The sequence below is a fragment of the Falco cherrug genome, chromosome 16, assembly GCF_023634085.1.
Source record: "Falco cherrug isolate bFalChe1 chromosome 16, bFalChe1.pri, whole genome shotgun sequence".
Classification (NCBI taxonomy): domain Eukaryota; kingdom Metazoa; phylum Chordata; class Aves; order Falconiformes; family Falconidae; genus Falco; species Falco cherrug.
In genome coordinates this window covers 344,896-372,093 of record NC_073712.1, presented here as the reverse complement: position 1 = coordinate 372,093, position 27,198 = coordinate 344,896, and the positions used below count along the sequence as shown (strand labels likewise).

The window sequence follows — 27,198 nt, the reverse complement described above, 5'->3', positions numbered from 1 at the left end:
TAGATGGTATCAGGGGCTCTGTAGCTCACCCAGTGTGCTGTCTCCATCACATTTCCTCTGCTTTTCTGGAGTGGTGGTGGTACAAGGAGAGAAATGGGCCGTCAGGCCTTGCGATGGCTTGAACGGGTGGAAGTACCTTGGGAGCCTGAACAGTAGTGGAATTACTTTGATGTGTCCTGGAGGAATTTTTTTTTTTTTTTTTTTCCACACGTTGCTCTGTGGGAATGACAGTTTAGCAGCCAGTTGTGGGTGGTGGAAATGTGCTTGGTGAGCTTGTCCCTGTAGAGGAATGAAGGCGGTGGGTTGATTAGCATTGATAACACGCAGCTGTGGCCTTGCCTCAGAGGCAGTGGGTTGATTGACATGGGCGATGTGCAGGTGTAGCTGGTTCCCGCTAAGGGGTTAAATAGCCCTGTGGCTTGTGGGAGAGGGTGTCAGCTGGAGGAGGAGCAGTGTGGTCTGGCCTCTGGAGGAAGGTGCTACAGCACCGGCAGTAGAATATGGCCAACGCTAAAGCCTTGTTGCGGTCTGCTAGTTTGATAGCACTGCAACGTGTCCCCAGCCAAGAGTTTGGGGTAGAAAGGAACGATTATCCTCTGCTCTAAATGTGATACTGTTTGGGGAAGAAACACGCGTGGCTCTGACAAGGGAACAATGGGCTCTGTAGATGCCACGGTATTTACTTGGACAGGCTCTCGTGTGGCACAGGTCTGCTCTCGCTGAACTCCAGGGGGAAGAGGCAATTTCCCCTGGCTCAACCCTACCCCACCGAGCCCTTCCCAGAGGCGGCTTTACTTCTTCATCAGCCTCTGAGCAGTGATAATCCAGGTGCCTTGCTTCCAGGTCTTTGCCTAGCAGACGGCGTCACCACAGTCCTTGCCTCGAAGTGAACAGGATGAAGGATCTGTACAAGGTGTCTGTGCGCATTCCCCCGGACAACGAGAAGAGCAACCCGATCAGAATGGAAGGAGACCCACAGGGGGTCCCACAGGCCAAGAGCGAGCTGCTGGAACTCGCTTCCCGTATGGTGAGTGGGTAGGACGTGATGTTTGGGAGACTGCAGGGTTTGGGCTCTCGTGTTCCCTTGTAACCTTCTGGTGCGAGTGTGTGCCCCTTGCCCACGGAGCACTTGGATCTCATGACAAGTGCAAGTTCCTCTTCACAAATGTCTTCCCCTGTTCCCTCGGGTAGCCCTTCTCTGTCAACGCAGAGTGAATTTGGTCTGGAGAAAAGAGGGACAGTGCTGGCAAGTAAACCGTCGGGCAGCAAACCGCTAAGTCAAAGTAGACGGCTCTCCGGCTGAACACTCAGTGTGCCCTCTGTTCCCGTCAGGAAAATGAACACGCTGCGGACCTAATCGTTGAGCAGAAATTCCACCGGACCATCACTGGGCAGAAGGCTGAGCGGGTCTGGGAAATCCGGGAGCAATTCCCAGAGGTAAGGCTTTGTAGGAGAGGAGGAATCCAGAGGGGTTCTTTCCTACATGGGTAGTAGGCCTGTCGTCACAGAAGTCGTAACTTTAGTGGCTCTGTAGCGCAAGTGTCTGAGAAGATAGTTCTTTTAGCCAGAGGCCGCTAACACGGTTCCCCGTTTCTGAATGGGAAAAGGGCACGTGTAGGATCCCCCCAACCTTTGCATGTGTCTGACACAAGGGTTCTTGCTTTTGCTTGAGCTAACTCTAAATGACCGCTCCTGCAGGTTATCATCAACTTCCCAGACCCTGCACACAAGAGTGACATCGTCCAACTCCGAGGTCCCAAAAACGAGGTGGAGAAGTGCACCGAGTACATGCAAAAGACGGTGGCAGACCTGGTAAGGAGGTCTTCTGCCTGCACTTCCCTCCTCCGTGCCTGGATAACCCTGGGGCAAAGCAGAGCTCTACTGGCTTGGGTAGAGCTAAAACACCTCAAGAGGAGGGAGCTGTCGACGCTGTTTTGGCTGAATGGAGGCAGGGGGTAGTACCTGTTATGGGAAGGCTATAGGGGAACGTCCTTGCCTTTGTTTAGTCTTACAAGTCCCTCGTATAGAGAACTTCCTTGGGTCTAAGCCTCTTTTCAAAAGCTCGTTTATCAGAGTCCCTGAAGTCGGGCCTCCCTTGCCACGACAGTGTAATCTTCAGTTCTCCCTTCCTTTCTCCCTTAGGTTGAAAACAGCTTTTCTATTTCTGTCCCCATCTGCAAACAGTTCCACAAGAACATCGTAGGGAAAGGAGGTGCCAACATCAAGAAGGTGAGATATTGCTCCTAACTCAAGTGCTCGTGATGATCACTGCCTGCAGCAAAATCCCACTGGATGCTCTCTCCTGCCCATTGGTGATGTCCAATATAGCCTGCGAGGGTTTTTCTTCTGACATGGGACGCTTCTGAGATGATTTTTTTTTTTTTTTCCTTTGTGGCAGATCCGTAAAGAAAGCAACACCATAATTGATCTCCCAGCAAAGAACAGCAACTCGGAGACAATTGTTATCACAGGCAAGAGGGCAAACTGTGAGGCTGCTCGCCACAGGATAACATCACTTTGGAAGGACCTACAGAAGATGTGCATGTGGCTCAGGAACCGATTGAAGCCATGCTCAAGGAACTGGTGAGCTGGAGTTACTAGTTCCAGTAAGAAACTGGGGGAAGAAGGGGCAACAGAGCAGAGGTGATGAGGTGTTTGTCACATCCATAGGATGTCTTGGCATGCTTAATCGAACTTGCAGGAGACAAATTGTGTGGCCAGGTGGATGACACCCCTTGGTTATGAACCTCATCCATAGCATCCTTGAAAAGTCAGCATTAATTTTTTTGGTGCGGAGAAGGAAGGATTCCCTTGGTTATAGCTGGAGAGGCGTAGAAGTGAGTCTTTTCAATGTTTCATGTGCACAATGCTCTCTTCTCAAAGCAGAGGAATGCTTGTGCTCTGCTGAAGAGCAGAAGTGCTTGTAGCTGACCGCTGGCGAGTCAGTGCCAATACTGGCAGTAGGCAGTTACTTAGGGCACGAGACAGAAGCGGTGGCCTGTCCTACCTGGCCCTATATATTATAATATAAAATAATGTACATCCATACATATATAGATAGATATAAAAAATATAATTCTTTTTAGATCCACGGGACGGATTACGCAATAATCAAGGCTGACCACCAATTCCACCGACACCTCATTGGCAAGAAAGCACTAAACGGTAAGTGGAGTGCCTTTCTAGTCCTTCCCATGCTCACACTCTTCGTGTTTAGTAGATGGTATCAGGGGCTCTGTAGCTCACCCAGTGTGCTGTCTCCATCACATTTCCTCTGCTTTTCTGGAGTGGTGGTGGTACAAGGAGAGAAATGGGCCGTCAGGCCTTGCGATGGCTTGAACGGGTGAAAGTACCTTGGGAGCCTGAACAGTAGTGGAATTACTTTGATGTGTCCTGGAGGAATTTTTTTTTTTTTTTTTTCCACACGTTGCTCTGTGCGAATGACATTTTAGCAGCCAGTTGTGGGTGGTGGAAATGTGCTTGGTGAGCTTCTCCCTGTAGAGGAATGAAGGCGGTGGGTTGATTAGCATTGATAACACGCAGCTGTGGCCTTGCCTCAGAGGCAGTGGGTTGATTGACATGGGCGATGTGCAGGTGTAGCTGGTTCCCGCTAAGGGGTTAAATAGCCCTGTGGCTTGTGGGAGAGGGTGTCAGCTGGAGGAGGAGCAGTGTGGTCTGGCCTCTGGAGGAAGGTGCTACAGCACCGGCAGTAGAATATGGCCAACGCTAAAGCCTTGTTGCGGTCTGCTAGTTTGATAGCACTGCAAGGTGTCCCCAGCCAAGAGTTTGGGGTAGAAAGGAACGATTATCCTCTGCTCTAAATGTGATACTGTTTGGGGAATGTGAGAAACTATGGACTAGGGTATTGTTTATTAAGATTTATGTTAAGCCCAATGTAAAGGTCAGACAGTGTGAGAAACTATGGACTAGGGTATTGTTTATAAAGATTTATGTTAGGCCCAATGTAAAGGTCAGACAGCAAAAGATATAAACAGCCACAAGATACCGCTTGTGCAAGATAAGATAACCACCAGATGTCCAGGAACCGACAGAAACAGGACAAACTACCCCATATAAGGACATATGAGTGAGGGGTCAACTATGGGACAAAGGAGGAAGACTTCTTACTTCGGCCTCAACGACCACCAGAAGGCAGAAAACGACCCCCTAACAACAACTGAAGCATGCGCAGAGTACCTCCACTACCTCATGAACACGGGAGTAAAGATGTATAAAAAGGGACTGTTTGAAGTGCTCAGGACGGCAGTGGGCGGAGCGCAGACTCCCCTGTCGTCCAGCGCTGTTTTTGCTCATATTCTACTTGCTATAATTAATAAAATTTTAATTGGATTATGATCCGTTGTGGTCTCAATTTATAACAATTTCTGGTGCCGTGACTCGGATAAGGAACGGTGGGCTTTGGTCCTCCGGGGAGGCGCCCCGCGACATTTCGCGGCCCCGCGACCAACAGCTTACTCCAACCTTACCGACGAACCTAAATTCTAGAATAATGAGCAAAGGAGAAACCGGTAAAATCCCATAAAAATTCTGTGCACGGGAGTCCGGACGAAGACGCAGGACGCGTAAGTATATTGCGAATTTGTTTGCGGGTTTGCCGTTCGGGCGGGATTGGGTTTCCTGGGATATAACGAGTGAGAGGTTCGATATACTGAACCAAGCGAGTGCGGACTCTTAAGTACTGCGTTTCCCATCTCCCGCGAGGGACTGGGCCAGGAACAAGGGGAGCGAGTGAGTGTATGTTTGTGGATATTCCAGAAGATGGGGGCGAAGGGCAGCAAGCCTTCGACTCCCATGGGAAGGGTACCCACTGTACCTAAGAATACCCCTCTGGCATATATCTTAGACAATTGGAGATATTTCCTTGGAACCCTAGGGAAAGATAAGCAGAAGATGATAGAATATTGTACTAAGATATGGGGAGGGAAGAAGATTTCTAAAAATGTCTTTTGGCCAGTCTATGGGTCAGAAGAAGATTGGGTAAGACAGCAATTAAACCTCTGGGTTAATAATAAAAAACCCCTTAACCCGGAGGAGAGTCGATATGCGGAAGTGTGGCTAGAAAGACCGGGAGCTAGACTTTACCCACTGAATGAAATGAAAACTAAACAAAAGAAAAAGCAGGAAGAGTTGGACGAAACCCTTCTAACCCCCCCTCCTTACATTCCTCCTCCTGCTCCCGCAGAGGTCCCCAGAGCGCCCACTCCCCCACCAGAGTCGGAACAAGGGTCTCCCCCTCTTCCTAGACGCATAACTAGAAGTCAGAAAGGGGCAGCTCAAATGTACCCCCTAAGGGAAATACCCATGGGGGGACCTCAACCTGTGATCGGATATATTTCCGTACCCCTAAACTCGGCTGACCTACGAGATTTTAAAAGAACCGAGATGGGAAACTTAATTGAAGACCCACTCGGAGTGGCAGAAAGATTAAATCCATTTTTGGGACCAAACCTTTATACTTGGGATGAGATGCAATCTATCCTTGGTCAATTATTTACTACCGAGGAAAGAGATATGATTAGACGAGCAGGAATGAGACTGTGGGATGCTCAGCATGCCCAGGGACCCCAAGCAGATATTAAATGGCCACTCCAAAGACCTCATTGGGATAATCAGGATCCAGTGCATAGAACTCATATGCAGGACCTGAGAACTATAGTAATCCAGGGGATTGGGGAAGCAGTACCCCGTGGCCAGAATATCAATAAAGCATTTAATGAAATGCAAAAGAAAGATGAAAGCCCTACTGAGTGGCTGGAACGACTGAGGAAAGCCCTTCAGCTGTACTCTGGGGTAAATCCAGACGACCCTTTAGGGCAAGCGCTCCTCAAAACTCAGTTTGTGGCAAAATCATGGGAAGATATCAGAAAGAAGATTGAAAAGTTAGAAGACTGGCAGAATAGAGGCTTGGATGAATTATTGAGGGAAGCTCAGAAAGTCTACGTAAGGCGGGAAGAAGAGAGCAGCAAGCGACAAGTAAAAATGATGGTAGCAGCAGTCAGAGAGGATCGCAAAGGGCAAACTGGTGAACACAGATCTGCTGGAACGAAACAAGGGAACGTAGTAGTGAAGAAGGAACAGAGATGTTGTTTTTACTGTGGAAAAAGGGGACATATAAAACAGAATTGCAGAGAAAGGATCAGGGATGAGGAAATATTGAAAACGGATTAGGAGAGTCAGGGGCTCTATATCTTAGGGGACCGGAGTCATCATGAGCCCTTGATAAAATTAAAAATAGGTCCCCATAAACAAGAGTTCACCTTTTTAGTAGACACTGGGGCTGAGAAATCAACTATTAAGCAAATACCTGAGGGATGTAAAGTTTCCCCTGAAAAAGTACAAGTAATTGGGGCAAAAGGAGAACCCTTTAAAGTAAGCAAAATCAAAAATGTGGTATTCGAAACTGAAAATAAATTTGGAATGGGTGAACTCTTGCTCGTCCCTGAAGCAGAATTTAATCTGTTAGGACGAGATTTAATTGTTGAATTGCAATTAGAAATTAAAGTGAAAAATCAAGAGCTAACAGTGTCTGCTTATCCTTTGACCGTGGATGATCAAAAACAAATTAACCCCGGTGTCTGGTACTCTCCGGACACAATTAGTAGACTGGAAATCCCACCGATTAAAATCCAAATTTCCGAACCCCACATACCTGTGAGGGTAAGGCAATATCCCATATCCCTAGAAGGACGGAGGGGATTAAAACCAGAAATCGATCGATTGTTAGCACAAGGAATTCTTAGAGCCTTGTATGTCACCCTTTAACACCCCCATTCTGCCTGTGAAGAAACCAAATGGGAAATATCGGCTCGTACATGATCTAAGGGAAATAAACAAAAGAACTATCGCCCGGTTCCCTGTAGTAGCAAATCCATACACACTGCTAAGCAAGCTAGGACCCCATAACTCCTGGTATAGTGTGGCTGATTTAAAGGATGCCTTTTGGGCCTGTCCACTGGCAGAAGAATGCCGTGATTATTTTGCCTTTGAATGGGAAGACATAGAGACAGGCCGTAAACAGCAATTGAGATGGACCGTGCTCCCCCAAGGGTTCACTGAGTCCCCTAATCTGTTTGGACAGGCCCTGGAAGAGCTCTTAAAAGAATACCAGGTACAAACGGGAAACGTGCTGTTACAGTATGTAGATGATCTGCTCATAGCAGGGAATAATAAGGAGGATGTAAGAAAAGAAAGCATTCGGCTCCTAAACTTTCTTGCACAAAAGGGACTACGGGTATCACAAGAAAAGTTACAATTTGTGGAGGAAAAAGTGAAATATTTGGGGCGTTATTTGTTTAACGGCAAGAAGATATTGGATCCAGAGCGCATTAAAGGAATTCTGGAATTACCTATGCCTGTCACTAAGAGGCAAATTCGGCAGGCATTAGGGCTATTTGGGTATTGTAGGCAATGGATAGAGAACTACAGCTTTAAAGTTAAATTCTTATATGAACAACTGTCTAAAGACAAAATGCCCAAGTGGACCCCTCAGGATCAAGAGCAGTTTGCCAGTCTCAAAAGGGAGCTAAGCCAAGCACCGGTTTTAAGCCTCCCAGATTTAAAGCGGCCATTCCATTTATTTGTTAACATATATGAAGGAACGGCATTCGGAGTATTAACTCAGGAATGGGCCGGACAAAAGAAACCGGTGGCATACTTATCAAAGCTGTTGGACCCTGTGAGCAGGGGTTGGCCGAGTTGTTTACAAATCATTGTTGCTGCTGCCTTATTACTTGAGGAAACGAATCGCATTACCTTTAATGGAGAAGTTGTCTTATATGCGCCTCATAATATCAGGGGAGTGTTACAACAAAAAGCAGAAAAATGGCTTACAGATAGCCGATTATTAAAGTATGAGGGAATACTTATAGAATCCCCTAAACTATCTTTGAAAACTATTGGAGCAGTTAACCCCGCTGAATTTTTGTACCCAGGAGAAGGTAATGAACTATTGCACAATTGTTTTCAAACAATTGAACAGCAGACACGCATTAGGCCAGACTTAGAAGAAGAAGAACTACAATGTGGAGAAGTATTATTTACAGATGGGTCATCACGAATAGTGGAAGGTAAACGATTGTCCGGATATGCCATCGTTAAGTTGGAAAAAAGAGAATTTAAGACAATAGAATCAGGCCCCCTGAGTGCCAGCTGGTCGGCTCAAGCCTGTGAGCTGTATGCATTGTGGAAAGCATTAGTGTCACTGAAGGGAAAGGATGGAACTATATATACAGACTCACGCTATGCGTTCGGAGTAGTGCACACTTTTGGGAAAATATGGGGAGACAGAGGATTCGTTAACTCACAGGGAAAAGAACTGATACACCCGGAATTAATTCGCCGAGTTCTGGAGGCATTAAAAATGCCGAATAAAATAGCAGTTGTACATATAAAGGGACACCAGCGAGGTACGAGTTACCAAGTTAGGGGAAATAATGCAGCTGATACAGAAGCAAAACGAGTGGCAGGCAATTATAGTACGATTTTAACTATACAACAAATACCTGTTAGTAAAAATTTGAGGTTTGAGTCTGCAGAAAAGGAAAAACGAGAACAAATGGGAGCTAAGGAACAGGATGGTAAGTACATATTGCCAGATGGGAGAGAAGTTTTGCCGAAGGGCATAGCACTTGAAATATTTTCAAAAATACATAGTAAAACACACTGGGGAACCCAGGCGTTAGTTGATCATTTCAATCAACAGTTTGCCTGTATAGGCGTATATAACATAGCAAAGACAGTCACGGCAGCCTGCGAGACCTGTCAAAAGGTTAATCGAAACAACATGAGACAAAAGCCTCTTGGAGGACGTTCCCCAGCATACAGACCTTTCTCACACATACAAGTGGATTTTACTGAACTACCCAGGGTAGGGCGTTACAAATATTTATTAGTAATGGTGGATCATTTAACACATTATGTTGAGGCTTTTCCTACCTCCAAGGCAACTGCTAACCAAGTTACTAAAGTGTTACTTGAACACATTATACCTCGATATGGAGTACCTGAAGTAATCGACTCGGACAGAGGAACACACTTTGTGTCAAAAATTGTTAGAGATCTAACAGAAAGCTTGGGTATTAAGTGGGAATACCATACGCCATGGCATCCACAAAGTTCGGGAAAAGTTGAAAGGATGAATGGAGAAATCAAAACTATTTTGACTAAATTAAGGATAGAAACCAAATTATCATGGATTAAGTGCCTACCCATGGCGCTATTCATTCTCAGAACCAGACCCCGAGCAGATGTAGGAATATCAGCGTTTGAAATGGTGTATGGAATGTCCTATAGAATTGAAAGTCCACAAACAAATGTTTTAATTCGAGACCGTGTGATTAATGAATACGTTTCACGATTAGCAGAACATCGTAACAAGCTTTGGGAACATGGACTGATTGTACAACGACCACCGTTGGACTTAAACATTCATACTCTTAAACCTGGGGACTGGGTATTGGTTAAAACGTGGAAAGAAGAAACCCTAAAACCCAATTGGGAGGGACCTTATCTTGTTCTGCTTACAACAGAAACGGCTGTCCGGACTGCTGAGCGTGGATGGACTCATGCTAGTCGCATTAAAGGCCCAGTGACGAGACCCCACTGGAAAGTAATCAGTACTCCAGGTGACACCAAGATAACCCTGAAAAGATAACGTAATGATAGAGACTTTATTTGATTATTTTGCCGCATTACCTTTTGGTATAAAGTGTGTATTGTTGTTTATATTTGCTATAATTATTTCTTTTTTTATCTATTATATATGGAAGCGTACAAAGTGTGTTGAAGGAAATTGCTAAACTTATGCAACCACACAATATCAAGTATAAGAAGATATGCTGATGCAAATAATGTATGCACTCTAGATATATGAATTAGATGTAATAATTTGAACTGCAATTGTTATCCATTTGCTTGTTTCAGGTGTAAGGTATGCCAGAATAAATGGTGGACACACTGTGAATATGGATACCCTCCAATAGGAGTTTGCACACAGTGTTGGAAAATTCAAAGAACTCTTACGGAGTGGAAATTAAAACAATTAGAGTCTAAACAAGAAATTATTCGAGAATCCCATGAGTGGTGGGAAATTTTTGCCAAAGGAATAAACCCTCAATATTATTGTTACCACTCCACCGAACCAGTCCCCTTTGTAGCTGAAATCTTGGCTATAAAGTGCAGGAGGGAAGTACTAACCGTGTCTTGCTCGGCCCCATTAATTAAAGCTGCGAAGTAGGAAGCCTATGTAAACAGGCAAAAAGCCCGCAACAGCTATTCTCCTGAAGAATTCCCTTGCTGCCGAGAAGATGGTACACCCCGTGGCTCGAAGCAACCGAGTCGACGGGCGAGGCAGAGGAGAAACAAACCGTGGAGAAAAGAGCCAGAAAAATGGGATGCAAAAGCAGCCATGGCCGAACTTCCCCAGGACTGGTAAGAATATACTTAAATTAACAAAATTAACAAACACCCTTTTTCCTGGTATACCATTAATTGTGCTATTGATAATAACCCAAGCAAAAGGGGGAAACCCACATGAACCATTTAAGTGGGAACTAATATCTTGGGAAGGAACGAAAACAATAGCCACTTTTAGCAACCCAGGGCCACCTGAATGTGTAGTGAAACTTTGTAATTTAGTACCAATACCTTGTGAAAAAGGACCTCCATTTTATTTATGCCCGGCCTCTGGACAGCCTTACTGTAATTATCCCGGACACTATTATTGTGGTTATTGGGGATGTGAGACAATAGCCTCGGGCTGGACAGTAAAGGCTCCTGATAAATATATAAAAGCAACCTGGACTCCTAACGGATGTGTACCTGAACAAACGGGTGTAGATCTTACAGGTCTGCGCGACGTGGATTATGTAGCTCCACGTAACAAAAAAGTCTGTACCCACATCAAATTTCAAGTATTGCATCCCCTAGAAGACGAACATGTTAGTAGGACGAACATGGGGAATACGTGTCTATGCAGGAATTCCTAAGGATTGGGGAGGGCACTTTCTCATAAGAAAAATTAAAATACCATATGATTCACTCCCTGTTGGGCCGAATAAAGTATTGAATTCACCCACTTTCCCTAAGAAAAAGATTGTCCCCACAAGTGTTACAACCACTCGTCCAAACTCCCTATCAGTAACAGATAAAACAACTAATGACACGGTGACTGAGTTCTCTTTAGTTAGGGATTCAGGAGTGTCAGAGTCTAAAGACCCCTTATGGGATTTAATGCAAGCCTCTTATCATACCCTTAATGAAAGCAAACCAAATTTAACTAAGGAGTGCTGGTTATGTTACAATGTTAGACCCCCATATTTTGAGGCAATCGGAATACCAGATAGGATTCAATGGTCTAGTGGTTCAAACCCACAAGAATGCCCATGGGATGACCAGAGGAACCATACGCAAGGAATTACTATTCAATTGCTAACAGGTCAAGGAAAATGTATAGGTACAGTGCCCGAACAATATCAGCCCTTGTGTAATCAAACAATCACTAAAGCTAACATAAAGAAACACAAGAATCAAAATGACAAATGGGCTATCCCGACACCAGGAGCTAAATGGGTTTGTTCAGACTTCGGAGTAACGCCTTGCCTATCCCTAAACGTGTTTAATCAATCTCAGTTTTGCGTACAGGTGATTATTGTTCCTCGTCTGATCTATCACACCTCTGAGGAGGTGTTACGCCACTTTGAAGGAGACCTGAATAGGCAAAAACGAGAGCCAATTACAGTGGTAACCCTAGCTACACTGCTGATAGCGGGCGGAGTTGGAGCAGGTACAGGCATAGCCTCCCTAGTAAAAGGTCAGGAATTACAAAGTTTGCAGATGGCTGTAAATGAGGATTTAACAAGAATAGAACAATCTATTAAAAATTTAGCCACTTCAGTGAAGTCTTTATCAGAAGTAGTGCTGCAAAATAGAAGAGGATTAGATCTATTGTTCTTAAAAGAAGGAGGGTTATGTGTAGCTCTCAAAGAGGAACGTTGTTCTTTTGCTGACCATACGGGAGTAGTCCTGGATGCCATGTCTGAACTCCGGAAAAGGTTGGAACAACGTAAAAAGAGTCTTGAGGCGGGCAGGTCATGGTATGAAAACTGGTTTAATATCTCACCTTGGCTAACCACTTTGTTGTCTGCTTTAGCAGGACCACTTATTATGTTGATTCTAGGACTGATATTTGGGCCTTGTATATTACGCTATATTTTACATTTTATTAAAGAACGGTTTGACATAGCTCAATTGCTTATTTTAACTACGAGGGCTGGGGCAAAGTATAAGAGTGTATCGATTAATGAGGATGAAGATTGTTGCGAATGCATTATGCCACGTGAGAACTATGCCTATTGTAATTGTGAGGTATTACCTTGTGAGTGTTATGATAAATGTTGGGATTGTGGAAAAAGGTTTGTTCGCAGTGCCGAGAATGAAAGTAGCGTCTAATAAACAATAACAGGATAAAAAGAAAAAGGGGGGATTGTGAGAAACTATGGGCTAGGGTATTGTTTATTAAGATTTATGTTAAGCCCAATGTAAAGGTCAGACAGTGTGAGAAACTATGGACTAGGGTATTGTAGGGTATATGGTTCATCCTGTTCCGACTCCAGCTTCTACTGTGGAGGACGCTAGGAGCAGTAGGAAGGACGGAGGAAGTAGTTCAGAAACCGATGTTGTTTATGCGGGGGAATGCTATGTCTGGGGCTCCAATTATAAGGGGGACTAGTCAGTTTCCAAACCCTTCGATTATAATGGCTATAACTGTGAAGAAGATTCTTACGAAGGCATGGGCGGTGATGATGACATTGTAGATTTGGTCGTCTCCTAGGAGAGTTCCTGGTTGGCCAAGTTCTGCTCGAATAAGGAGGCTGAGGGCGGTACTCGGCTATGCCTGCCCATGCTCCGAAGAGTAGGTATAGGGTGCCGATGTCATTGTGGTTTGTTGAAACTAGTCATCGGTTGATGAAGGTCACGGGTCAGGTGGCTGAGTGTTTAGGCGTTAGGCTGTAGTCCTTTTTACAGAGGTTGAATTCCTCTTCTTATCGACTCTGTGGTGAAGTTCATGTTGAGTTGCAAACTCATTGATGTACGCTGAGAGTGTGCCGGAGTCTGGTAGACAGAAGCTCGTTGGTTTGAGCGTCTAGCTGTTAATTAGAAGTTTATGGGATCGAGGCCCGTCTGTCTAGGCTTATCGTGGAGGCCCTAGCTGAATTAGAGTATCTGCGTTGCATTTAGATGGTGCAGGTTTAGTGTCCTGCGGGCCTTAGTGGTGTGGGCAGAAACTAAGAGGATTTAACTCTTAGTTAAGGCTTTGAAGGCCTTCGGTTTGGTAGGCAGGGGATCCTAAGTTTCTTAGGTAACGGTCAGGATTGCGGGAGAAGGGGGGAGAAGGAGGACTGACAGAGAAATTAAGGTAGCAATTGGTGTGCCTGTGGATTTGTTATTGTATCATTGTTTTATGAAGCTTGTAGAGTTTGGTGGGAGTGTGGAGCAATATGCAAGGCGTAGGTAGAAAAATAAACCTTGTAGGGAGAGTATTGAAATAATTATGGCTGCGGTTGATATCTCTTGCTTAGTTAGTTCCTGGATAATGAGTCATTTTGGTAAAAAGCCAGGGAGTGGGGGCAGGCCGGCTAGGGATAGTAGTGCTAGCGTCAAGGATGCGTTTAGCGATGGTATTTTTGTTCAGGAGGTTATTATTGTGGATAGTTTTGAGGAGTTGGTTGTGTTGAGGGCTAAGAAAATGGAGGCGGTTCTTAAGGAGTATGGGTAGAAGGTTATTAATGTTAGCTTGGGGTTGTATATGAGGATGATGGTTATTCAGCCTAGGTGGGCGATCGATGAGAAAGCTAGGACTTTTCGGATTTGTGTTTGGTTAAGTCCTGTTCGCCCTCCGATGGCTGCGGATGCAATGGCCACGGTTGTCAGTAGGAGTGGGTTCAGTGAGGGGGCAGTTAAGAAAAGAAGAGTGAGTGGGGGGAGTTTTATTCATGTAGAGACGAGTAGGGCAGTGGTTATAGGTGAGCCTTGTATGACCTCTGGACATCGGAAGTGAAAGGGTACTAGGCCTAGTTTTATTGCGACTGCTGTAGTTAGTAGTAGGGAGGCTGTTGGGTGGCTTAGTCGCGGAATGTCTCATTGTCCGGTGAACTGTGCGTTGATTGTGCTTGAGAAGAGGATTAATGCGGAGGCGGTTGCTTGGACGAGAAAGTATTTGATTGCAGCTTCCATAGCTCGAGGGTGGTGTGATTTTGAAAGGAAGGGGATAATGGCAAGGGTGTTGATTTCTAGTCCAGGCCAGGCTAGCAGTCAGTGGTTGCTTGAAATTGTGATGGTTGTTCCTAGTAGAAGGCTTAAGGAGAACGTTAGTTTTGTGACGGGGCTCATTTAGTAGAGGAAGAGGTTAAACCATCATTTTCGGGGTATGGGCCCGATAGCTTTTGTTTAGCTGACCCTACTGGGAAGTAATGTAAGGGGAGTATGGAGCGCTTTGATCTCTTCTGTGCAGGTTCAATTCCTGTCTTCCTAAGGTTTTCAACGGAGACAATGGGATTCGGACATAGAGACGGTCTCCGGTTCACCTCAAACAGGAGAACTGAATGCAGTTGTTCGTGTTTTCCGAGAATGGAATGTACCACTCCACCTTGTTACTGATTCTGCTTATGTTGCAGGTATTGTTCCACGAGCTGAAGCTTCTGTGCTGCGGAGTGTTTCGCATTCACAACCCTTTACCCTGTTACAGGAACTTATTTTCCTTTTGGACTCTCGATCTGCGCCTTATTTTGTTATGCATATTAGGTCTCATACCTCGCTACCTGGTTTTCTTGCAGAAGGCAATCGACGAGCTGACCTATTGCCGTGACCAGTTCAAGTACTGCCAGACCGTATTGCACAAGCTAAGCGAAGGCACTCTTTTTTTCCATCGAAACGCTGGAGCTCTTAAGCGACAGTTTGGCCTTGCTGCTCAACAAGCATCAAGTATTATTGCTGTCTGTCCCGATTGTCAAAAACATTCTTTCCCATCAGTTGCTGCAGGAGTTAATCCTAGAGGATTACAAAGCCTACCGTTATGGCAAACAGATGTCACGCATGATTCTGAATTTGGTAGCCTTAAATATATCCACTCTTCCATTGATACATTTTCAGGTGCCTTGGTTGCCTCGTGTCACACAGGAGAAAAGGCACGAGCTGTTCGTAGACATTTAATGCGTGCTTTTGCTGCTTTAGGTATTCCCTTAAGCTGGACCGTTGTCGGTCTTTATCTTTACGTTTCAACAACTGTAAAAACCTCTTTTGCCCTATGGGGTAGAACTCACATTACCGGCATTGCTCATTCCCCCACCGGTCGATCTCTCATTGAAGGGTCTCATCGGTCTCTGAAACATTTATGACAACAACAAAAAGGGGGAATGGGCATGGCTATTCCCGAGGAACGGTTACAGAAAGCGTTGTATGTTTTTAATTTTTTGAATTGTTCTTGAATAGATAACGACCCACCGATAGGTCGACGTTTCACTGCAGCTACCTCCGTCGAGGCACGGGTTAAAGGCCCGGTATCGGTCCGAGATGCAGAAACAGGTAAAATTATGGGACCATATCCTCTTGTTACACGGGGAAAAGGTTATGCTTGTGTCTCTACAGGAAAAGGACCTCGATGGATCCCAGCGAAGAATGTAAGACCTTTCCGTGAACCTTTACCGCAGGCAGCCGATACCGACACCGACGCTACAGAATGAAATAAAAACTGTGTGAGGATTACTGTTTTGCATTAATGTTAGATACCCAAAATCAGGACATAGGATATAGATTTCGCTTTTTACAGCGCCTAGAACGAGCACTATCACCCTGGATCAAGCCACTGAACAGAGGTAATACTCTCGGACCAAGCGGGGGAACGGGACGACTCATTGTCCATGGAACGATGATTCCATTGACACTGATAAGGGGAAGGGAGGATTCATAATGAGAGAACAACTAGGTATTACGAAGGAGAACAGGAACGATAAACATGGTTATTTAGTGTTTAATAGGTGTCTGCACGCTTGTCGAGATATCTAGTTAGGTAACTACAGGAGTGGTTTCTGCCCTGAGCCTGGTGGCGCGCACAGCTGCGGCTTGTGTCCTGGCTCAGAGATGTAAACAGGGGCTTCTCTGTTAGGGTCAAGTGTCTCTCTTTGCATCAAAAGGAGGGAATGAAGGGGATGACCCCAGAGGTATGTTCAGAGAAGGCATGCTATGTTTCGAACTTTTTGACGGAAACGGTTCTTGTTTGGTGTGCCCTTCCGCCTACGTATAACGTTAATCCAAAAGAAGGTGATGTTGTTTACACTTTGCATGTCGAGCATTGTCTTTCTGTAGATGCTAATGTAGTAGGAGGCTAGGATGGGAACGTGTCGCAGCGCTTCTTCTCTTATGCAGAGTAACAGCAGGGAAAGCATTAAAGAGTTCAATCACCTTGTTTGGTAGGCAGTTAAGCATGTGAGTCAAAATTGCCGCTGCTTTTTGTTGTTGGTTCAAGGACGTGGCTGTGAGGATTTTGATGGTATGTGCTGCGTGGATTTTAGGCGCCCCACTGCAGCAACATGTTATCAAAATCTGAGAAAATTTCAGCCTTTTCTGGCATCCATTCACTCGATTGGCAGTGTTGTTTGTTTGCTATTACCTTGGTTGCTGTCATGTTTGCAAGGGCCCTGCGGAACATGGCAAACCTGGTACTAGCTGTTCAAAAACAAAAAGGGGAAATTGTAGAATTGTACGGAACAAAGGCAGTGGGTTATTTTGACAGTGATAATATGTCTTAGTTGGTTTTTTATTTGTTCTGTTGCTTAGGCCTTGTTTTTCCTCGTTCGCTTTCAAAGGTTCTTTTGTGCAACAGGAAGGGGGAGGTGCAGGAGCGGGCTGGAAACTAGGACCACGCGTGGCAATCGGTCAGCTGAGGGGAGTGTGCTCGAGCTTGTCTAGACAACAATTAACAACATGATGGGGCATGGTTACAGAGCACAGGGGAGTGGGAGACGGATGGCGCCAAGGAAAGGTAACACCTTGCTGTTAAGTGCCGGTAGTTAACCACCAATCAGGGATTGCCTAGTATGCAAGGCTTAGCCTCAAGAAGCAATTGGTTTAAAACGCGCAGCTTCTGCAAGCGTATAAAACCTCGTGCTTCTGCACAACGCATTGACATTTGCTTGCATCAAGCTGCGTCCCGTCTCTTCATTGGCTGCAGTCAGGTTTACTAGGATCATCTTTAGGTTGGCCTTAGGGGTATCTCGGGCTTACGACAGCTTAGTTGTGTTTCGGTTTCCTAGTTATTCTGACAGGCTCTGGTCCGCTCTCTACGCCGTGTGACTGTTGGCTTGGGTTTCTGGTGTGACCGCGGCGGCTGGCACGAGATTTACCAACCCTGAAGGTTGCCGTGACTAAGTCAAGCTTGCGCTTCTTGCTTACTGTTAATTACTGCTGAGTGCCCGTGGGGGTGTGGCTGAGCAAGGCGTCTTGGGCTGCAGTTGGTAGCGTGTGCCTGATGCCTGCTCCTTCGGTCTTAGCAGGAGGCCTAGGGCATTTACACTGGGCCGCAGATACTTGCACGTCTAGGTCTAGCAGGAGCCAACCGTAAGGTTAGGGCTAAGTCTTTTGTCCTCGGCTTTCATATTGGACGCCATCTTGGCATCTTCAGTGCCACGCTTTGGATTGTAAGCTACGGGGACGTGGTTTCGTTGGTTTCGTTGGCTGTTTGGGCGCCTATAGTCTTAGGGGCGTGTGTGTATGGGGGGTTTGGGTTAATATGATTTTAGTGCTGAGGTTTTGGGTAGGTGGTGTTTATGGGATATACAAGATGTTAAGGAGAAGGCTAGGTTTGAGCGGTAAAGGTGTTAGAGGTTCTCGTGGTTGAATTGTACAGCAATAGTTTGTCAAGCTGTAGGTCCCGGGGAGGTGCCGGGCGAGAACATACAGGTCGAATAACTTCCCATCCACCTTCACACAAACTGTTTAACGTTGATTTTCGTCTGATGTTAAAACCCAGAAGAAGCGAACAACCCTTACCGGCGCTTACTGTGTTTACAGATGGATCGGGCCAATCGCATAAATCTGTTCTTCTGTGGTGGGATGATCAACGGAGGCAATGGGATTCGGACATAGAGACGGTCTCCGGTTCACCTCAAACAGGAGAACTGAATGCAGTTGTTCGTGTTTTCCGAGAATGGAATGTACCACTCCACCTTGTTACTGATTCTGCTTATGTTGCAGGTATTGTTCCACGAGCTGAAGCTTCTGTGCTGCGGAGTGTTTCGCATTCACAACTCTTTACCCTGTTACAGGAACTTATTTTCCTTTTGGACTCTCGATCTGCGCCTTATTTTGTTATGCATATTAGGTCTCATACCTCGCTACCTGGTTTTCTTGCAGAAGGCAATCGACGAGCTGACCTATTGCCGTGACCAGTTCAAGTACTGCCAGACCGTATTGCACAAGCTAAGCGAAGGCACTCTTTTTTTCCATCGAAACGCTGGAGCTCTTAAGCGACAGTTTGGCCTTGCTGCTCAACAAGCATCAAGTATTATTGCTGTCTGTCCCGATTGTCAAAAACATTCTTTCCCATCAGTTGCTGCAGGAGCTAATCCTAGAGGATTACAAAGCCTACCGTTATGGCAAACAGATGTCACGCATGATTCTGAATTTGGTAGCCTTAAATATATCCACTCTTCCATTGATACATTTTCAGGTGCCTTGGTTGCCTCGTGTCACACAGGAGAAAAGGCACGAGCTGTTCGTAGACATTTAATGCGTGCTTTTGCTGCTTTAGGTATTCCCTTAAGCTGGACCGTTATCGGTCTTTATCTTTACGTTTCAACAACTGTAAAAACCTCTTTTGCCCTATGGGGTAGAACTCACATTACCGGCATTGCTCATTCCCCCACCGGTCGATCTCTCATTGAAGGGTCTCATCGGTCTCTGAAACGTTTATGACAACAACAAAAAGGGGGAATGGGCATGGCTATTCCCGAGGAACGGTTACAGAAAGCGTTGTATGTTTTTAATTTTTTGAATTGTTCTTGAATAGATAACGGCCCACCGATAGGTCGACGTTTCACTGCAGCTACCTCCGTCGAGGCACGGGTTAAAGGCCCGGTATCGGTCCGAGATGCAGAAACAGGTAAAATTATGGGACCATATCCTCTTGTTACACGGGGAAAAGGTTATGCTTGTGTCTCTACAGAAAAAGGACCTAGATGGATCCCAGCGAAGAATGTAAGACCTTTCCGTGAACCTTTACCGCAGGCAGCCGATACCGACACCGACGCTACAGAATGAAATAAAAACTGTGTGAGGATTACTGTTTTGCATTAATGTTAGATACCCAAAATCAGGACATAGGATATAGATTTCGCTTTTTACAGCGCCTAGAACGAGCACTATCACCCTGGATCAAGCCACTGAACAGAGGTAATACTCTCGGACCAAGCGGGGGAAAGGGACGACTCATTGTCCATGGAACGATGATTCCATTGACACTGATAAGGGGAAGGGAGGATTCATAATGAGAGAACAACTAGGTATTATGAAGGAGAACAGGAACTCGGGGAAGAAGGGGCAACAGAGCAGAGGTGATGAGGTGTTTGTCACATCCATAGGATGTCTTGGCATGCTTAATCGTACTTGCAGGAGACAAATTGTGTGGCCAGGTGGATGACACCCCTTGGTTATGAACCTCATCCATAGCATCCTTGAAAAGTCAGCATTAATTTTTTTGGTGCGGAGAAGGAAGGATTCTCTTGGTTATAGCTGGAGAGGCGTAGAAGTCAGTCTTTTCAATGTTTCATGAGCACAATGCTCTCTTCTCAAAGCAGAGGAATGCTTGTGCTCTGCTGAAGAGCAGAAGTGCTTGTAGCTGACCGCTGGTGAGTCAGTGCCAATAGTGGCAGTAGGCAGTTACTTAGGGCACGAGACAGAGGCGGTGGCCTGTCCTACCTGGCCCTATATATTATAATATAAAATAATGTACATCCATACATATATAGATAGATATAAAAAATATAATTCTTTTTAGATCCACGGGACGGATTACGCAATAATCAAGGCTGACCACCAATTCCACCGACACCTCATTGGCAAGAAAGCAGCTAAACGGTAAGTGGAGTGCCTTTCTAGTCCTTCCCATGCTCACACTCTTCGTGTTTAGTAGATGGTATCAGGGGCTCTGTAGCTCACCCAGTGTGCTGTCTCCATCACATTTCCTCTGCTTTTCTGGAGTGGTGGTGGTACAAGGAGAGAAGTGGGCCGTCAGGCCTTGCGATGGCTTGAACGGGTGAAAGTACCTTGGGAGCCTGAACAGTAGTGGAATTACTTTGATGTGTCCTGGAGGAATTTTTTTTTTTTTTTTTTTTTCCACACGCTGCTCTGTGCGAATGACATTTTAGCAGCCAGTTGTGGGTGGTGGAAATGTGCTTGGTGAGCTTGTCCCTGTAGAGGAATGAAGGCGGTGGGTTGATTAGCATTGATAACACGCAGCTGTGGCCTTGCCTCAGAGGCAGTGGCTTGATTGACATGGGCGATGTGCAGGTGTAGCTGGTTCCCTCTAAGGGGTTAAATAGCCCTGTGGCTTGTGGGAGAGGGTGTCAGCTGGAGGAGGAGCAGTGTGGTCTGGCCTCTGGAGGAAGGTGCTACAGCACCGGCAGTAGAATATGGCCAACGCTAAAGCCTTGTTGCGGTCTGCTAGTTTGATAGCACTGCAACGTGTCCCCAGCCAAGAGTTTGGGGTAGAAAGGAACGATTATCCTCTGCTCTAAATGTGATACTGTTTGGGGAAGAAACACGCCTGGCTCTGACAAGGGAACAATGGGCTCTGTAGATGCCACGGTATTTACTTGGACAGGCTCTCGTGTGGCACAGGTCTGCTCTCGCTGAACTCCAGGGGGAAGAGGCAATTTCCCCTGGCTCAACCCTACCCCACCGAGCCCTTCCCAGAGGCGGCTTTACTTCTTCATCAGCCTCTGAGCAGTGATAATCCAGGTGCCTTGCTTCCAGGTCTTTGCCTAGCAGACGGCGTCACCACAGTCCTTGCCTCGAAGTTAACAGGATGAAGGATCTGTACAAGGTGTCTGTGCGCATTCCCCCGGACAACGAGAAGAGCAACCCGATCAGAATGGAAGGAGACCCACAGGGGGTCCCACAGGCCAAGAGCGAGCTGCTGGAACTCGCTTCCCGTATGGTGAGTGGGTAGGACATGATGTTTGGGAGACTGCAGGGTCTGGGCTCTCGTGTTCCCTTGTAACCTTCTGGTGCGAGTGTGTGCCCCTTGCCCACGGAGCACTTGGATCTCATGACAAGTGCAAGTTCCTCTTCACAAATGTCTTCCCCTGTTCCCTCGGGTAGCCCTTCTCTGTCAACGCAGAGTGAATTTGGTCTGGAGAAAAGAGGGACAGTGCTGGCAAGTAAACCGTCGGGCAGCAAACCGCTAAGTCAAAGTAGACGGCTCTCCGGCTGAACACTCAGTGTGCCCTCTGTTCCCGTCAGGAAAATGAACACGCTGCGGACCTAATCGTTGAGCAGAAATTCCACCGGACCATCACTGGGCAGAAGGCTGAGCGGGTCTGGGAAATCCGGGAGCAATTCCCAGAGGTAAGGCTTTGTAGGAGAGGAGGAATCCAGAGGGGTTCTTTCCTACATGGGTAGTAGGCCTGTCGTCACAGAAGTCGTAACTTTAGTGGCTCTGTAGCGCAAGTGTCTGAGAAGATAGTTCTTTTAGCCAGAGGCCGCTAACACGGTTCCCCGTTTCTGAATGGGAAAAGGGCATGTGTAGGATCCCCCCAACCTTTGCATGTGTCTGACACAAGGGTTCTTGCTTTTGCTTGAGCTAACTCTAAATGACCGCTCCTGCAGGTTATCATCAACTTCCCAGACCCTGCACACAAGAGTGACATCGTCCAACTCCGAGGTCCCAAAAACGAGGTGGAGAAGTGCACCGAGTACATGCAAAAGACGGTGGCAGACCTGGTAAGGAGGTCTTCTGCCTGCACTTCCCTCCTCCGTGCCTGGATAACCCTGGGGCAAAGCAGAGCTCTACTGGCTTGGGTAGAGCTAAAACACCTCAAGAGGAGGGAGCTGTCGACGCTGTTTTGGCTGAATGGAGGCAGGGGGTAGTACCTGTTATGGGAAGGCTATAGGGGAACGTCCTTGCCTTTGTTTAGTCTTACAAGTCCCTCGTATAGAGAACTTCCTTGGGTCTAAGCCTCTTTTCAAAAGCTCGTTTATCAGAGTTCCTGAAGTCGGGCCTCCCTTGCCACGACAGTGTAATCTTCAGTTCTCCCTTCCTTTCTCCCTTAGGTTGAAAACAGCTTTTCTATTTCTGTCCCCATCTGCAAACAGTTCCACAAGAACATCGTAGGGAAAGGAGGTGCCAACATCAAGAAGGTGAGATACTGCTCCTAACTCAAGTGCTCGTGATGATCACTGCCTGCAGCAAAATCCCACTGGATGCTCTCTCCTGCCCATTGGTGATGTCCAATATAGCCTGCGAGGGTTTTTCTTCTGACATGGGACACTTCTGAGATGATTTTTTTTTTTTTTTTCCTTTGTGGCAGATCCGTAAAGAAAGCAACACCATAATTGATCTCCCAGCAAAGAACAGCAACTCGGAGACAATTGTTATCACAGGCAAGAGGGCAAACTGTGAGGCTGCTCGCCACAGGATAACATCACTTTGGAAGGACCTACAGAAGATGTGCATGTGGCTCAGGAACCGATTGAAGCCATGCTCAAGGAACTGGTGAGCTGGAGTTACTAGTTCCAGTAAGAAACTGGGGGAAGAAGGGGCAACAGAGCAGAGGTGATGAGGTGTTTGTCACATCCATAGGATGTCTTGGCATGCTTAATCGAACTTGCAGGAGACAAATTGTGTGGCCAGGTGGATGACACCCCTTGGTTATGAACCTCATCCATAGCATCCTTGAAAAGTCAGCATTAATTTTTTTGGTGCGGAGAAGGAAGGATTCTCTTGGTTATAGCTGGAGAGGCATAGAAGTCAGTCTTTTCAATGTTTCATGAGCACAATGCTCTCTTCTCAAAGCAGAGGAATGCTTGTGCTCTGCTGAAGAGCAGAAGTGCTTGTAGCTGACCGCTGGCGAGTCAGTGCCAATAGTGGCAGTAGGCAGTTACTTAGGGCACGAGACAGAAGCGGTGGCCTGTCCTACCTGGCCCTATATATTATAATATAAAATAATGTACATCCATACATATATAGATAGATATAAAAAATATAATTCTTTTTAGATCCACGGGACGGATTACGCAATAATCAAGGCTGACCACCAATTCCACCGACACCTCATTGGCAAGAAAGCAGCTAAACGGTAAGTGGAGTGCCTTTCTAGTCCTTCCCATGCTCACACTCTTCGTGTTTAGTAGATGGTATCAGGGGCTCTGTAGCTCACCCAGTGTGCTGTCTCCATCACATTTCCTCTGCTTTTCAGGAGTGGTGGTGGTACAAGGAGAGAAATGGGCCGTGAGGCCTTGCGATGGCTTGAACGGGTGAAAGTACCTTGGGAGCCTGAACAGTAGTGGAATTACTTTGATGTGTCCTGGAGGAATTTTTTTTTTTTTTTTTTTTTTCCACACGCTGCTCTGTGCGAATGACATTTTAGCAGCCAGTTGTGGGTGGTGGAAATGTGCTTGGTGAGCTTCTCCCTGTAGAGGAATGAAGGCGGTGGGTTGATTAGCATTGATAACACGCAGCTGTGGCCTTGCCTCAGAGGCAGTGGGTTGATTGACATGGGCGATGTGCAGGTGTAGCTGGTTCCCGCTAAGGGGTTAAATAGCCCTGTGGCTTGTGGGAGAGGGTGTCAGCTGGAGGAGGAGCAGTGTGGTCTGGCCTCTGGAGGAAGGTGCTACAGCACCGGCAGTAGAATATGGCCAACGCTAAAGCCTTGTTGCGGTCTGCTAGTTTGATAGCACTGCAAGGTGTCCCCAGCCAAGAGTTTGGGGTAGAAAGGAACGATTATCCTCTGCTCTAAATGTGATACTGTTTGGGGAATGTGAGAAACTATGGACTAGGGTATTGTTTATTAAGATTTATGTTAAGCCCAATGTAAAGGTCAGACAGTGTGAGAAACTATGGACTAGGGTATTGTTTATAAAGATTTATGTTAGGCCCAATGTAAAGGTCAGACAGCAAAAGATATAAACAGCCACAAGATACCGCTTGTGCAAGATAAGATAACCACCAGATGTCCAGGAACCGACAGAAACAGGACAAACTACCCCATATAAGGACATATGAGTGAGGGGTCAACTATGGGACAAAGGAGGAAGACTTCTTACTTCGGCCTCAACGACCACCAGAAGGCAGAAAACGACCCCCTAACAACAACTGAAGCATGCGCAGAGTACCTCCACTACCTCATGAACACGGGAGTAAAGATGTATAAAAAGGGACTGTTTGAAGTGCTCAGGACGGCAGTGGGCGGAGCGCAGACTCCCCTGTCGTCCAGCGCTGTTTTTGCTCATATTCTACTTGCTATAATTAATAAAATTTTAATTGGATTATGATCCGTTGTGGTCTCAATTTATAACAATTTCTGGTGCCGTGACTCGGATAAGGAACGGTGGGCTTTGGTCCTCCGGGGAGGCGCCCCGCGACATTTCGCGGCCCCGCGACCAACAGCTTACTCCAACCTTACCGACGAACCTAAATTCTAGAATAATGAGCAAAGGAGAAACCGGTAAAATCCCATAAAAATTCTGTGCACGGGAGTCCGGACGAAGACGCAGGACGCGTAAGTATATTGCGAATTTGTTTGCGGGTTTGCCGTTCGGGCGGGATTGGGTTTCCTGGGATATAACGAGTGAGAGGTTCGATATACTGAACCAAGCGAGTGCGGACTCTTAAGTACTGCGTTTCCCATCTCCCGCGAGGGACTGGGCCAGGAACAAGGGGAGCGAGTGAGTGTATGTTTGTGGATATTCCAGAAGATGGGGGCGAAGGGCAGCAAGCCTTCGACTCCCATGGGAAGGGTACCCACTGTACCTAAGAATACCCCTCTGGCATATATCTTAGACAATTGGAGATATTTCCTTGGAACCCTAGGGAAAGATAAGCAGAAGATGATAGAATATTGTACTAAGATATGGGGAGGGAAGAAGATTTCTAAAAATGTCTTTTGGCCAGTCTATGGGTCAGAAGAAGATTGGGTAAGACAGCAATTAAACCTCTGGGTTAATAATAAAAAACCCCTTAACCCGGAGGAGAGTCGATATGCGGAAGTGTGGCTAGAAAGACCGGGAGCTAAACTTTACCCACTGAATGAAATGAAAACTAAACAAAAGAAAAAGCAGGAAGAGTTGGACGAAACCCTTCTAACCCCCCCTCCTTACATTCCTCCTCCTGCTCCCGCAGAGGTCCCCAGAGCGCCCACTCCCCCACCAGAGTCGGAACAAGGGTCTCCCCCTCTTCCTAGACGCATAACTAGAAGTCAGAAAGGGGCAGCTCAAATGTACCCCCTAAGGGAAATACCCATGGGGGGACCTCAACCTGTGATCGGATATATTTCCGTACCCCTAAACTCGGCTGACCTACGAGATTTTAAAAGAACCGAGATGGGAAACTTAATTGAAGACCCACTCGGAGTGGCAGAAAGATTAAATCCATTTTTGGGACCAAACCTTTATACTTGGGATGAGATGCAATCTATCCTTGGTCAATTATTTACTACCGAGGAAAGAGATATGATTAGACGAGCAGGAATGAGACTGTGGGATGCTCAGCATGCCCAGGGACCCCAAGCAGATATTAAATGGCCACTCCAAAGACCTCATTGGGATAATCAGGATCCAGTGCATAGAACTCATATGCAGGACCTGAGAACTATAGTAATCCAGGGGATTGGGGAAGCAGTACCCCGTGGCCAGAATATCAATAAAGCATTTAATGAAATGCAAAAGAAAGATGAAAGCCCTACTGAGTGGCTGGAACGACTGAGGAAAGCCCTTCAGCTGTACTCTGGGGTAAATCCAGACGACCCTTTAGGGCAAGCGCTCCTCAAAACTCAGTTTGTGGCAAAATCATGGGAAGATATCAGAAAGAAGATTGAAAAGTTAGAAGACTGGCAGAATAGAGGCTTGGATGAATTATTGAGGGAAGCTCAGAAAGTCTACGTAAGGCGGGAAGAAGAGAGCAGCAAGCGACAAGTAAAAATGATGGTAGCAGCAGTCAGAGAGGATCGCAAAGGGCAAACTGGTGAACACAGATCTGCTGGAACGAAACAAGGGAACGTAGTAGTGAAGAAGGAACAGAGATGTTGTTTTTACTGTGGAAAAAGGGGACATATAAAACAGAATTGCAGAGAAAGGATCAGGGATGAGGAAATATTGAAAACGGATTAGGAGAGTCAGGGGCTCTATATCTTAGGGGACCGGAGTCATCATGAGCCCTTGATAAAATTAAAAATAGGTCCCCATAAACAAGAGTTCACCTTTTTAGTAGACACTGGGGCTGAGAAATCAACTATTAAGCAAATACCTGAGGGATGTAAAGTTTCCCCTGAAAAAGTACAAGTAATTGGGGCAAAAGGAGAACCCTTTAAAGTAAGCAAAATCAAAAATGTGGTATTCGAAACTGAAAATAAATTTGGAATGGGTGAACTCTTGCTCGTCCCTGAAGCAGAATTTAATCTGTTAGGACGAGATTTAATTGTTGAATTGCAATTAGAAATTAAAGTGAAAAATCAAGAGCTAACAGTGTCTGCTTATCCTTTGACCGTGGATGATCAAAAACAAATTAACCCCGGTGTCTGGTACTCTCCGGACACAATTAGTAGACTGGAAATCCCACCGATTAAAATCCAAATTTCCGAACCCCACATACCTGTGAGGGTAAGGCAATATCCCATATCCCTAGAAGGACGGAGGGGATTAAAACCAGAAATCGATCGATTGTTAGCACAAGGAATTCTTAGAGCCTTGTATGTCACCCTTTAACACCCCCATTCTGCCTGTGAAGAAACCAAATGGGAAATATCGGCTCGTACATGATCTAAGGGAAATAAACAAAAGAACTATCGCCCGGTTCCCTGTAGTAGCAAATCCATACACACTGCTAAGCAAGCTAGGACCCCATAACTCCTGGTATAGTGTGGCTGATTTAAAGGATGCCTTTTGGGCCTGTCCACTGGCAGAAGAATGCCG

At 46.1% G+C, this 27,198-nt stretch overlaps 1 pseudogene; it reads right to left on the bottom strand.

Annotated features, from left to right (window-relative positions):
• Positions 1-13,523: 13,523 nt before the first annotated feature.
• LOC129737473 (NADH-ubiquinone oxidoreductase chain 2-like) lies at positions 13,524-14,425 on the bottom strand (annotated as a pseudogene).
• Between the last annotated feature and the right edge of the window lie 12,773 nt (positions 14,426-27,198).